This window comes from Hypanus sabinus, chromosome 10 (genome assembly GCF_030144855.1).
Source record: "Hypanus sabinus isolate sHypSab1 chromosome 10, sHypSab1.hap1, whole genome shotgun sequence".
In the NCBI taxonomy this organism is placed as follows: Eukaryota; Metazoa; Chordata; class Chondrichthyes; order Myliobatiformes; family Dasyatidae; genus Hypanus; species Hypanus sabinus.
Genome location: NC_082715.1, coordinates 131,141,762 through 131,155,499, shown reverse-complemented (window position 1 = coordinate 131,155,499; position 13,738 = coordinate 131,141,762). Strand labels below are relative to the sequence as shown.

Here is a 13,738-nt window from a genome sequence, read left to right as displayed (position 1 = left end):
ATCGGGCCTTTGTGAACTTTGGTTGAATGAGCTCATGGTTCAGTACCATCCCAGATAGGTCTCCTCCACTTTGAAGGCCAAGGCTAATGTTACACTTTAAAAAAAAAATTTTCAAGAACATCCTTGAATCAGTTTTTCTGTCTTCCTGGTATTTTATTATCACAGCAGTTATTAGATTAGATAACTTGTTTGGATCTGTAGGTTCAATCCTGAACACCATAAACAAGAAGATTTAACAGCCTTGCCTTTTTATGTTTGTACTTTTTGAATCACAGTGAAATGAAGGATTGGTTGAATTGAGCTCTGTGTGGCTTATAATCAAATTTTATTTGAAAGTCAACAGAGGAGCATTGTGGGGGCAGTTTTGTAACTAAACACAATGTATGCTTATGATGGTTATTGTGCTGGAATGCTGTTATGGCCATCACTTAATGGGAATGTTTGGAATAGTTGCAGCCAGGTGCTGCAAAGCACAAGCAGAATGTTGGAAGATCACGAGCAAAACAGATACAATCCCTTCTCCCTCATATCCCATCGTCAGCTCCTGGGCCCTCAGAGGCTCCATCTTCCTCTCACCCCAACCCTTCCCTCTCCACTGACACTACCAGCCTCCCTCCCCCCTCTGATCCCATCTCTCATCCGTGCCGGGTCTTTACCACTTCCTCCAACCTTCAACTCTCTAAATCAGAGCGCTCTGTCCTCATTAAGGGCCTCAGCTTTGTCCCCCTTCGCCCACACCTCAGTGAGTTCCGCTTACGCCATGACGCTGAACTCTTCTTCCACCGGCTCTGTCTCCGAGCTTACTTCTTTGACAAGGACTCTCCTACCCCCACCGGTGACCCCTTCTCCCATCTTCAACCCTCCTCCTCTTCATGGACACCCCGCTTTGGTCTTCTGCCTGCTCTGGCTCTCCTTGTTGCTAATTGCTGACGGGACATCAAACGTCTCGACTTCAACACACCCTGTTCCAATTCCAACCTCACTCCTTCCGAACGCTCTGCTCTCCGCTCCCTCCGCACCAATCCCAACCTCTCTATCAAACCTGCTGATAAGAGGGAGCTGTTGTTGTCTGGCGTACTGACCTCTACCTGGCCGAGGCACAGCAACAACTCTCTGATACCTCCTCTTATTTACCCCTTGATCATGACCCCACTAAGGAGCACCAAGCTATTGTCTCCTATACCATCACCAACCTTATCAACTCTGGGGATCTCCCATCCACTGCCACCAACCTCATAGTTCCCACACCCCGCACTTCCCGTTTCTACCTCCTACCCAAGATCCAGCAACCTGCCTGTCCAGGTAGACCCATTGTCTCAGTTTGCTCCTGCCCCACTGAACTCATTTCTGCATACCTTGACACTGTCTTATCCCCCCTTGTTCAATCTCTTCCCACCTATGTTCGTGACACTTCTCATGCTTTGAATTTTTTCAATGATTTTAAGTTCCCTGGCCCCCACCGTCTTATTTTCACCATGGACATCCAGTCCCTATATACCTCCATCCCCCACCGAGATGGTCTCAAAGCTCTTCGCTTTTTTTTGGATTCCAGACCTAACCAATTCCCCTCTACCACCACTCTCCTCCATCTAGCGGAATTAGTTCTTACTCTCAATAATTTCTCCTTTGGCTCCTCCACTTCCACCAAACCAAGGCTGTAGCCATGGGCACCCATATGGGTCCCAGTTATGCCTGCCTTTTTGTTGGCTTTGTGGAACAGTCCATGTTCCAACTCTATACCGGTATCCATCCCCCTCTTTTCCTTCACTACATGGATGACTGCAATGGCGCTGCCTCTTGCACACGTGCTGAGCTTGTCAACTTCATTAACTTTGCCTCCAACTTTCACCCTGCCCTCAAATTTACCTGGTCCATTTCCGACACCTCCCTCCCCTTTCTTGATCTTTCTGTCTCCATCTCTGGAGACAGCCTATCTACTGATATCTACTATAAGCCTACAGACTCTCACAGCTACCTGGACTATTCCTCTTCCCACCCTGTCTCTTGCAAAAAGGCTATCCCCTTCTCACAATTCCTCCATCTCCGCCGCATCTGCTCTCAGGATGAGGCTTTTCATTCCAGGACGAAGGAGATGTCTTCCTTTTTCAAACAAAGGGGCTTCCCTTCGTCCACCATCAACTCTGCTGTGAAACGCATCTCTCCTATTTCCCACACATCTGCCCTCACCTCATCCACCCGCCACCCCACTCGGGATAGGGTTCCCCTTGTCCTTACCTACCACCCCACCAGCCTCCAGGTCCAACGTACAATTCTCCGTAACTTCCGCCACCTCCAACGTGATCTCACTACCAAACACATTTTTCCCTGTCCCCCCTTTCTGCTTTTCGCAGGGATCGCTCCCTACGCGACTCCCTTGTCCACTCGTTCCCCCCCCATCCCTTCCCACCGATCTCCCTCCTGGCAGTTATCCTTGTAAACGGAACAAGTGCTACACCTGCCCTTACACTTCCTCCCTCACCACCATTAGGGCCCCACACAGTCCTTTCAGGTGAGGCGACACTTCACCTGTGAGTCAGCTGGTGTGGTATACTGCGTCCAGTGCTCCCGGTGTGGCTTTTTATATATTGGTGAGACCCGACGCAGACTGGGAGACCATTTCGCTGAACACCTACGCTCAGTCCGCCAGAAAAAGCAGGATCTCCCAGTGGCCACACATTTTAATTCCACATCCCATTCCCATTCTGATATCTCTATCCATGGCCTCCTCTGTTGTCAAAATGAATCCAAACTCAGGTTGGAGGAACAACACCTTATATACCAGTTGGGTAGCCTCCAACCTGATGGCATGAACATTGACTTCTCTTTAACTTCTGTTAATGCCCCTCCTCCCCTTCTTACCCCATCCCTGACATATTTAGTTGTTTGCCTGTTCTCCATCTCCCTCTGGTGCTCCCCCACCTCCTTTCTTTCTCCTGAGGCCTCCCGTCCCATGAACCTTTCCTTTCTCCAGCTCTGTATCACTTTCGCCAATCACCTTTCCAGCTCTTAGCTTCATCCCACCCCCTCCGATCTTCTCCTATCATTTCGCATTTCCCCCTCCCCCCACTACTTTCAAATCTCTTACTATCTTTCCTTTCGGTTAGTCCTGACTAAGGGTCTCGGCCCAAAACGTCAACAGCGCTTCTCCCTGTAGATGCTGCCTGGCCTGCTGTGTTCCACCAGCATTTTGTGTGTCTTGTTGTTTGAATTTCCAGCATCTGCAGATTTCCTTGTGTTTGGTCATTCTGAAAAAACTTGTTACTGAAAACAGACCTCTCAAAAGCCATTTATCCAGAACAACCTCTGAACTCATTTTTCCTTTTCTCCTATTTCAACATATTTAAAGATATACATTGAAATAAGGTACAAATGTTATTATTGACAACCAAATTGTTCATTTTTATTGGATACAGTACTGTGATGTGGCACAGTAACATAGTGGTTAGCACAACGCTTTACAGTACCAGCCACCCAGGTTCAATTCCTGCTGTAAGGAGTTTATATACATTCTCCCCGTGACTGTGTGGTTTTCCTCCAGGTTCTCCAGTTTTCTCCCATTGTCCAAAGAACTACTGTTGGTAGGTGAATTGGTCAATGTAGATTGTCCCGTGATTAGGCTAGGATTAAATCAAAAATGTAATTGGGCTAGAATTGGTGGGTGGTGTGGCCCGGAAGGGCATACTCCACACTGTATCTCACTAAATAAATAAATAGAACAAAGTTGATTATATATACTAAGTCAGTCAAAGACCAAACATTGACTTTTTAACATTTATTCCTAAATTAAATTTTTTTTGTTCACAATACATTGAGATAAATGTCCTACATGACAGGACAAACTGTAGCATATTTATCTTTGTAATTATCTTGTTCAAGCTGCATTGAGGTTTGCTTGCTGGCCATAGCATGTTCCAGTGATGTAGTGGAGGAACTCCAGTTTTGTAGTTAAGTGGTATTGGCTGGTTAGAATTAAAAACCAGCACACTGCCTCTAAGGACTGCATTTTTTTTGCCTCTGGCAAATCTTGAGAATAACGTTGCTATAAAAAGATAAAGCAGTATGGTCTAACATTTGTGTCTCTGTGTATTTTTTTGTCTGAGTCTATTACGTGACATTGGGGTTAATTTTACATTGTCAGCAGACATGAATTAAATGAATAAAACCTCATCAAAACAAAGGAATATATCAGCCTCATTTTTGGATGCAATTTCTCTTGATCACCAGTTACTGTAATTTGAACAGGGTACTTTTGGTTATGTTGAACTTAGCTGATTGTAATTCAGCTGGTTTTAATAAGGAAATAAAAAATAAATTTTGTACCAGGAGGAAATTTTGGTGTCAATAGAGATTTAAATTATTTATACTAATATGTGAAGGTGCAGTTAAAAGTTGACATTGAGTTTATGAATCAGTGTGAGAAAGCACAGATTTCTGTGCTTTTTGTTCCTTTTTGTTTTTGTTCCTGTCCCCAGTGGTTGGATGAGTCACATATAGTGTTTCTACAAATGAAGGAACATTGACAAAATAGATGTTGAAATGTTTCCATTAGTGGGAGAATCTCCAACGATGAGATGTAGGTACAAGATTAGTGGATGTTCATTCCAAGCTGAGGTGCATAGGAACTACTTGCGGAGTGCAGTGAATCTCGGGGGTATTTAAGGAGGATGGAGATGTATTATTTTTAATATTGAGGTATTGAGGGCTGATTGGAACACGCAGAGAGGAAATGAGGCCTGGGACATATCACATTGAATGGGTGGGGCAGGCTTGAGGCACTTTCTGATGAAGAGACTATACCTGAAACTTTTAACTGATTTCTCTTTCTAGAGATGCTGCTTTGACTGATTGACTTCTTCCGACATTTCTGTTTTACGTTTCAAATTTCAGCATCTGTACTTTCGTTTTGTTTTATGGGGATGAACGGCCTCGCTTCTTTTGTGTTCTTATTATAGAGGCTGCTGAGCAAGCCTCCAGGTGGCAATAGATCAAGAGGTGTGACCCACAGACCAATGTTCCTGGGGCACAGGCCAGGGCCTGATCAGCTCTGGCTGGGTCACTTGGGCGAAGGTGTCTGACTTTGAAAGACGCAAAGCACCTGATGACCCCAAGGTACATCACCGATGATGCATCCCAGTGCACCCTAGGATATATCTCAGCACCTAAGGTCAAAGGCGTAGTGGAGGGATAGCAGGACATGGGGCAAAGAAGAAGGGATTCTGTGATATGTCAAGAATATTTACTTTCCCAACAAGGAAAGTGCTGGTGTCTAGATTAATTAAGGAAAAGAAACTGAGACAATTAGATAATCTGGGGGAACTTGAGGGAAATGGTGGCCAAACAGCTCAACTCAATATGAAGACTGAAAAGGAAATGGAGTTGAAAAAGTTAAATGCTTTTGACTGGAAAGAAGCCAATTTAATGAGATGCAAAAGGAACTCGCCAAACAAATTGAAAAGAAAAATGTCAAACAAGGCAGTGGACAAACCATGGGAAATTTTCAAAGAAGAACTGACTGAGGTTCAGAAACGATACCTTCCCACAAGTAGAAGTGAGAATGAAGCCAAAAACCAGTACTTAAAAGAAATTAAAATATTAAAACAAAGGCACATTATTAATTTGGAATGATAATACAAAAGAAAACCGAACTCTCTGCATTCCTGTGTAGCGATCTGAAGATTAGAATCAGAATCATTTATTATCACTGAAATATGTCAGAAAATTTGTTATTTTGTGGCAGCATTAGTGTTATGCATAAAATATATCATAAATTGCAATTTAAAATATTCATATCAAAATAAATAAGTCACGCAAAGAGGGAGAGAGCAAAACATTGTGATCTAGTATTTATGGGTTCGTAGATTTTCAGGAAATCTATTCCTAAAATGCTGAGTGTGGGTCTTCAGGCTCCTGTACTTCCTCCCCAATGGTGGTAATGAGAAGAGGGCATGTCATGGATGATGGGGGTTCTTAATGATGTATGCCACCTTTCTGAGGTATCTCTTTATGAAGATGTCCATAATGATGGGGAGGCTAGTGCCCATGAGGAAATGGCTGAGTTTACAACCCTCCATAATGCTCTCTGATCCTGTGCGCTGGTCCCTTTATACCAGATGATGACACAACCAATTATAATGCACTTCACAGTACTGGAGTCCTTGGTGGCATACCAAATCTCCTCAAAATCTAATGAAATATAGTTGCTGGCGCCCCTTCTTTGTAATACATTAATATGTTGGGCCCAGGATGTTGACAGTTAGGAACTTGTTCATTCTATCCCTCAAAGAGGACAGGTGTGTTCCCTTGACTTCTGTTTCCCAAAATCCACAATCAATTCTGTGGTTTTATTGACATTGAGTGCAAGGTTCCTGTTGCGACACCACTCAACCAGCCTATCTATCTCACTCCTGTGCGCCTCGTCGTCACCATCAGTCATGTGTAGAGAGAGTAGAGCAGTGGGCTAAGTGTGCGTCCTTAAGTGCATATCTGTTGATTGTCAGCAAGGAGAAATGTTATTTCCAATCCACCCTGACTGTGGTTTCCCAGTGAGGGTCCAGTTGCAGAGGGAGTTACACAGGCCCAGATTTAGAAGCTTATTGATTAGTACTGAGAGGATGCTGGGGTAATCAATAAATAGCAGTCTGACATAGGTATTGCCGTTGTCCAAGTGGTCTAAGGCCAAGTAGAGAGCCAGTAAAATTGCATCCACTGTAGACCTGATGTGATGGATGTTAGGCAGCTGGTCCAGATCCTTGCTTGGGCGGGAATTAATTATAACCACAATCAACTTCTCAAAGCACTTCATCTTAGTAGATGTGAGTGCAACTCTCTTCAAGGATCTATTGAATATCATTAAACATCAAGGATGTTTAATAATATTAAATAAATCACCAGATCAAAAATGTGGACTTAAATTATTGGCTATCAATTTGAATGATAGAATCGTGCTGCTTCATTTTGGTTTTGGGTCATTTATATCTGCAGCGATTCACTGAGGTGATTACTGCCCATTGTCTCTGGAGCTCAGTTTCTCTTTGTGACATACTTTGCTGGTTTATAGTTATATACACGAAAGAAAGAAATGTTTGTCTTTTCTTCAGTATCACAGTAAAGTCCTTAGACAACAAAATGGCTCATGCTTGGAAGAGAGGAAAGCTCAATGTATTCTTTTTATTTAAATCTAGGTATTGCTGCAAACCAACATTTTTAGTCCATTCTTATTGTCTTTGATAAGTTAGTGTGTCATAGAAACATTGAGTGAACTTGGTCCCTTCAGCCCACAATGCTGTGCCGAACATGTACCCACTTTAGAAATTACCTAGGGTTACACATAGCCCTCTACTTTTCTAAGCTCCATGTACCTATCCAGGAGTCTCTTAAAAGACCATATTGTATCCACCACCACTGGCGTTGGCAGCCCATTCCATGCACTTACCACTCTGCATAAAAAGCCTACCTCTGATATCTCCTCTGTACCTACTTCCAAGCACCTTAAAACTATACCCTCTTGTGATAGCCATTTCAGCCCTTGGAAAAAGCCTCTGACTATCCACACAATCAATGCCTCTAATCATCTTTTCTACCTCTTATCAGGTCACATCTTATCCTCCGCCTCTCCATGGAGAAAAGACCAAGTTCACTCAACCTATTCTCATAAGGCATGCTCCCCAATCCAGGCAACATCCTTTTAAGTCTCCTCTGCACCCTTTCTATAGTTTCCACATCCTTCCTGTAGTGAGGTGACCAGAGGACAGTACTCCAAATGGGGTCTGATCAGAGTCCTATACAGCTGCAACATTACCTCTCGGCTCTTGAACTCAATCCCACGATTGATGAAGGCCTTTCTTAACCACAGAGTCAACCTGTGCAGCAGCTTTGAGTGTCCTATGGACTCAGACCCCAAGATCCCTCTGATCCTCCACACTGCCAAGAGTCTTACCATTCAAATATTACTCAAGTATTAGAGTCTTACTTCTGCCATCATATTTGACTACCAAAATGAGCCTTATCTGCATTTAACTCCACCTGCCACTTCTCAGCCCATTTTTGCATCCTATCAATGTCCTGTTGTAACCTCTACAGCCCTCCACACTAGCCACAACACCTCCAACCTTTGTGCCATCAGCAAATTTACTAACCCATCCCTCCACTTCCCCTTCCAGGTCATTTATAAAAATCACAAAGAGGGGGTCCAGGAACAGATCCCGGAGGCACCCCACTGGTCACCAACCTCCATGCAGAATATGACCCGTCTACAACCACTCTGCCTTCTGTGGGCAAGCCAACTCCGGACCCACAAAGCAATGTCCCCTTGGATCCCTTGCCTGCTTACTTTCTCATAAGCCTTGCATGGGGTACCTTATCAAATTCTTTGCTGAAATCCATATACACTACATCTACTGCTCTATATTATCAATGTGTTGAGTCACATCCTCAAAAAATTCAATCAGGCTTGTCAGGCTCGACCTGCCTTTGACAAAGCCATGCTGACTATTCCTAATCATATTATGCCTCTGCAAATGCTCATAAATCCTGCCTTTCAGATTCATCTCCATCAACTTACCAACCACTGAAGTAAGACTCACTGGTCTATAATTTCCTGGGCTGTTTCTGCTCCCTTTCTTGAATAAGGGAACAACATCTGCAACACTCCAATCCTCCGGAACCTCCCCTGTCCCCATTGACGATGCAAAGCTTATCGCCAGAGGCTCAGCAATCTTCTCCTTTGCCTCCCAAAGTAGCCTGGGGTACATCTCATCCGGTCCCTGTGACGTATCCAACTTAATACTTTCCAAAAGCTCCAGCACGTCCTCTTTCGTAATGTCTATATGCTCAAGCTTTTCAGTCCGCTGTTACAAATGCAAGGTCCTTTTCCGTAATGAGTACTTTGCTTCAGTATTCATTAAGTACCTCCACTATCTCTTCCGGTTCCATAAGCACTTTACCACTGTCACAATTGATTGGTTTTATTCTCTCACATCTTATCCTCTTGCTCTTCACATGCTTGTAGAATGCCTTGGGGTTTTCCTTAATCCTGCTCATCAAGGCCTTCTCATGGCCCCTTCCAGCTCTCCTAATTTCATTCTTAAACTCCTTCCTACTAGCCTTATAATTTTCCAGATCTCTATCATTACCTGGGGTTTTGAACCTTTCGTAAGTTTTTCTTCTTGACTGGATTTTCAACATCTTGGAGAGCTGCAGTTCCTCTAGTGATGACCCCACAGTAGTGTTCCATGATTTAGATCCAGCGATGATAAAAGAATGCTGATGTATCTCTGCATCAGGACGTTGTGAATAACTTGTGGGCGAATCTGCATGTGGCGGTGTTCCACCATGCTTGTTGCAAGTATCCTGTTTGGCAGGGCGATGCTTTCCTTGTCACCACTGTTTTTAAGTGGATCGTACTGTTGAGTTTCTCCAATAGACCAGCCATCATTTCTCAATAACAGTTCCAGAATAGTGATGATGAAGGAACCAATGCTGGTCACGCTGTTGAATTTCAAGGGTGGGCGGTCTCTTGTTGAAGGTTGTCATTGTCTGGTACTTTGGTAGTGCAAATGTTGCATATTGGTCCATTTCTGAGTGATGCATTTGCTGAATGGAAGTGAACAGTTTGCAATCATCAACCAACACTTTGGACCTTGTGATAGGATGGTCATTGATAAAGCTGTAGAACATGGTTACACTGAGGGAACAGTCTTGTTGAGCTCCTGCAGTTATGTCATGGGTATGAGGTGACTGCCTTTAACAACCACAACCAACTTTCAGACTCTAGTATCTGCAGGCTCTTTTGTCTTCTCACCACAACTTTCTTTGTGCAAGGTTGAAACCAACCATCAGAGTATTTTCCTTTGCCGTCTGGTTGTTTCAGTTTTACCAGGCCTTCTCAATATCACACTTGCTCAACTGTCAAGGCAGGCAGGTGCAAGAATTCAAGTCTGGTGCACGGATGATCATGATGAGCTTTGTAATCAAATGGTCTTAAACTGGGTGTCAACGATCAGGTTATCGGTAACACAACTGATGATGCCTTCTATCACTGAAAATAGACTAAGTGGATTTTAATTAGTGGGATTTAATTTATCCTGCTTTTTTTCGAACAAGACAGTTATCCACATTGTATCATAGATGTCAGTTTTGGCATCTATCCAACAGTGTTGTAAGGATGTAACTGAACTGGAGCAGATAAATTACAGACACAAATCACTGTAACAGAATCAAGCAGTATGTGGACTGCTGTAAGTTATTCCAGTTGAAGCTAGAAATATATTGAGCAATGTCTGAGATATATTACTGAGCTTTTTTGAGTATTTTACCCGGCAGCCCATTTCCATGCTCCAGCAACATTATCCTGCTACTTACAAAACCTAGTGAAGTCGCCATGGTGGCATCAGTCCCAGGGCATGCCAGGCATCCACCAACAATGAGGGAAAAGACCTTAATGGAAGTTATATTCAGGCTCCTGAACAGTAGCCAATTACAACAAGAGATAGAAGAGGCATATAATAAGGACAATGTTATGATAGTCATGGGGGTGGGGGATTTCAATATGCAGGTATATTGAGAAAATCAGGTTGGCACTGGATCCAAAGAGGGGGTATTTGTAGAATGCCTATGAGATGGCTTTTTAGAGCAGCTTGTGGTTGAGTCCACTGGGGGAAAGGCAATTCTGGTTGGTGTAATATTATGAACCATATTTAATTAGGGAGCTTAAGGTGATCATAATTATGATAGAATTCACTCTGCACTTTGACAGGGAGAAAGTAAAGCCAGATGTATCAGTATTTTAGTGGTGTAAAGGGAGTTACAGATGCATGAGAGGGGAGTGGCCAAAGCTGATTGGAATAGGACACTATCAGGGATGATGGTAGAATAGCTGGATTTTCTGGGGGCATTTCAGAAAGCAGAAGATACATCTCAAAAATGAAGAAGTATTCTAAAGGTAGGATGAGGCAACCATGGCTGACAGGAAAAGTCAAAGACAGCATAAAAACAAAAGAGAGGATGAATAATGTAGCAAAAATTAGTGGTGAGTTAGGGAGCTGGGAAGCTTTTAAAGACCAGAAGGCAACTAAAAAGCCATAAGGAGAGAAAAGATGAAATATGAAGGTAAGCAAGCCAATAATATAAAAGAGGATACCTAAAGTTTTTTAGGGATATATAGAAAGAAGAAAGTGGACATCAGACCACTGGAATATGATGCTGGAGAAGTCGTAATGGAGGACAAGAAATAGTGGACGAATATATTATGTTTTGTCAGACTTCATTGTGAAAGATAATAGCAGTAAACCAGAAATTCAGTAGTGTCAGGGGGCAGAAGTGAGTGTAGTTGCTATTACTAAAGAGAAGGTCAGGTTGAAACGGATGCTGCCTGACCTGCTGAGTTCATCCAGCTTTTGTGCGTGTTGATTTGACCACAGCATCTACAGTGTACTTTGTGTTTACTGAAGAGAAGGTGTTTGGGAAGATGACAGATCTGAAGGTAGAGAAGTCACTTGTGCCAAATAGACTATACACAAGGTTCTGAAAGAGGTGGCTGAAGAGATTGTGCAGGCATTTGAAATGATCTTTCAAGAATCACTAGATTCTGGAATGGTTCCAGAGGATTGGAAAATTGCAAACATCACTCCACTCTTTAAGAAGGGAGGAAGGCAGAAGAAAGGAAATTATTGCCAATTAGCCTGGCTTCAGTGGTTGGGAAGGTGTTGGAATCCATTATTAAGGATTAAGTTTCAGGGTACTCGTAGGCACGTGATAAAATAGGCCAAAGACAGCATGGTTTACTTAAGGGAAAATTTTGCCTGACAAATCTGATTTGAATTGAATTGACTTTATTACTTACATCCTTGATATACATGAGTAAAATTCTTTACGTTACTTCTCCATCTAAATGTGCAATGTGCAATTTACAGTAATTTATCATAAATCGTATGTACAACAGGATAGCCAATATAACACAGAAATACAGTTGTGTTAACATGAATTAATCAGTCTGATGGCCTGGTGGAAGAAGCTGTCCCGGAGCCTGTTGGTCTTGGCTTTTATGCTGCGGTACCGTTTCCCAGATCGTAGCAGGTGGAACAGTTTGTGGTTGGGATGACTTGGTCCCCAGTGATCCTTCAAGCCATTTTTACACACCTGTCTTTGTAAATGTCCTGAATCATGGGAAGTTCACATCTGCAGATATGCTGGGCTGTCCGCACCACTCTCTGCAGAGTCCTGTGATTGAGGGATGTACAGTTCCCTACCAGGCAGTGATCCACTCAGTCGAGATGCTCTCAATTGTGCCCCTGTAGGAAGTTCTTAGGATTTGGGGGCCCATACCAAACTACTTCAACCACCTGAGGTGAAAGAGGCGCTGTTGTTAGAATTCTTTGAGGAAATAACAAACAGAATAGACAAGGGAGAATTGGTGGATGTTGTGTACTTGGATTTTCAGAAGGCCTTTGACAAGTTGCCACCTATGAGGCTACTTAACAAGATAAGAGCCCGTGGTATTATAGGAAAGCTACTAACATGGATAGAAGATTGGCTAATTGGCAGGAGGCAAAGCATGGATATAAAAGGGGCCTTTTCTGGTTTGCTCCTAGTGGTGTTCCACAAGGGTCAGTGTTGAGACCACTTCTTTTTACGTTATATGTCAACGATTTGGATGATGGAATTGTTGGCTTTGTGGCCAGTTTGTGGGATGATGCAAAGATAGGTGGAGGGGCAGATAGTGTTGAGGAGGCAGGGAGTCAGCAGAAGGACTAAGATAGATTGGGGGAATGGACAAAGAAGTGGCTGATGGAATATAGTTTAGGGAAGTGTATGGTCGTAAACTTTGGTAGAAGGAATAAAAGCATAGATTGTTTTTCTAAACGGGGAGAAAATTCAAAAATCAGAGATGGAGAGGGACTTGAGAGACCTTGTGCAGGATTCCCTGAACATTAACTTGCTGGTTGACTCTGTGGTAAGGAAGGCAAATGCAAAGTTAGCATTAATTCTAAGAAGACTCTAATATAAGAACAAAAATGTGATGATGAGGCTTTATTAGGCATTGGCCACACCACACCTGGAGTACTGTGAGCAGTTTTGGGCCCCTTATCTACAAAAAAGAGGTGCTGGCATTGGAAAAGGTCCACAGGAGGTTCACAAGCATAATCCCAGGAATGAAACAGTTTGCATATGAAGAGCATTGGATGGCTCTGGGCCTGTGCTCACTGGAGTTTAGAAGAATGGTGGGGGGGTGGGGATCTCATTGAAACCTATAGGATATTGAAAAGCCTAGATGGAGTGGATGTGGAAAGAATGTTTCCTGTTGTGGGTGAGTCTAGGGCAAGAGGGCAGTCTCAGAATAGTGGGATGTCCATTTAGAACTGAAATGAAGAGGATTTTCAATAGCCAGAGAGTGGTGATTCTGTGGAATTCATTGTGACAGATGTTATGGGGACCAAGTCATTGAGTATATTTAAAGTGGAGATTGATCGGTTATTGATTAGTCAGGGCGTCAAAGGTTACGGGGGAGAAGGCAGGAGAATGGAGTTGAGAGGGATAATAAATCACTCATAATAGAATGGCGGAGCAGACCTGATGGTCTGAGTTGCCTAATTCTGTTCCCATATCTTATGGTTATAGCCTAGTAAGACTGCATACATTTTATGGTTTTGAACAGGAATAGTATTAAGGAGTAAGTAATACAAATAAAATTTGAGCTGGATGTAATGCATTGTTACTCATTTTTCTGGGGTTTATATTGATT

At 43.1% G+C, this 13,738-nt stretch overlaps 1 protein-coding gene across 1 annotated transcript in view; it reads left to right on the top strand.

Moving 5' to 3' along the window:
• Window positions 1–13,738, top strand: part of afg1lb (AFG1 like ATPase b) — a 157,763-nt gene that overhangs the window by 116,845 nt on the left and 27,180 nt on the right. The gene's annotated exons all lie outside the window — the stretch shown is intronic.